Raw genomic sequence first — 810 nt, forward strand, 5'->3', positions numbered from 1 at the left:
AAACAATGGAAATAAATACAGTTAAATAAAATACAATGTAAGAGATACTATTTTTGTACTAAATAGATGAATAAAAATGTAGAAACCAGTGAATTTCCTTTGATAATTATGCACGTCGACATCAATCAAAGTCACAGTATTGGACACAAAAATCATTTTTCTCCTAATTTGAAAGAATTTTCTACATTTTTTGCACTACTAACATTTGCACCTCACGAAATAATTCCAACAGAGCCATAAGTAACAACATGAATCAAGTAAATCAGAGTAAAATCAGTTGTAAAATAGTGAAAAAAAAAATTCTAACTTGTAAAACAAGGAGTAAAAAGTATGAGTTTTGTAAAATAGGAATGGAAGAATAACTGACATTAGATGAAAAAAAAATGACAAAAAGGAAATATTCATAACATAAGGTGTAACACAGACATAATAATCAGAAAATATAGAAAGAAAAAATGATAAAAATGTACACAAATGGTCCAATGGGACATTAAGGGTTAACGTTAAATGAACTAGTTTTAAAGAACTAATTTTTACTTGGAACCAAATGCATGTGTTCGACCTCAGTTCAAGCAAACATCGTCTACTTTTTGTGTTTATCATGGGGTTAAAACTCCATTAATCCAAAAACAGGTTAAATATAAATACATATAACATTAGAATTAGCCTCTGTTGATGTCAAAGGTTCATAATGTGAGCCCACATGGACCCGGTTTAACGTGGACGTGGTCTGAGGAAAACCAACGCCCCCTTTAGGACGACAGTATCGTATTTAACCTGAGGACACTGAATCTGTTTTTCTAAATAATA

The sequence above is a fragment of the Sphaeramia orbicularis genome, chromosome 19, assembly GCF_902148855.1.
Source record: "Sphaeramia orbicularis chromosome 19, fSphaOr1.1, whole genome shotgun sequence".
Classification (NCBI taxonomy): Eukaryota; Metazoa; Chordata; class Actinopteri; order Kurtiformes; family Apogonidae; genus Sphaeramia; species Sphaeramia orbicularis.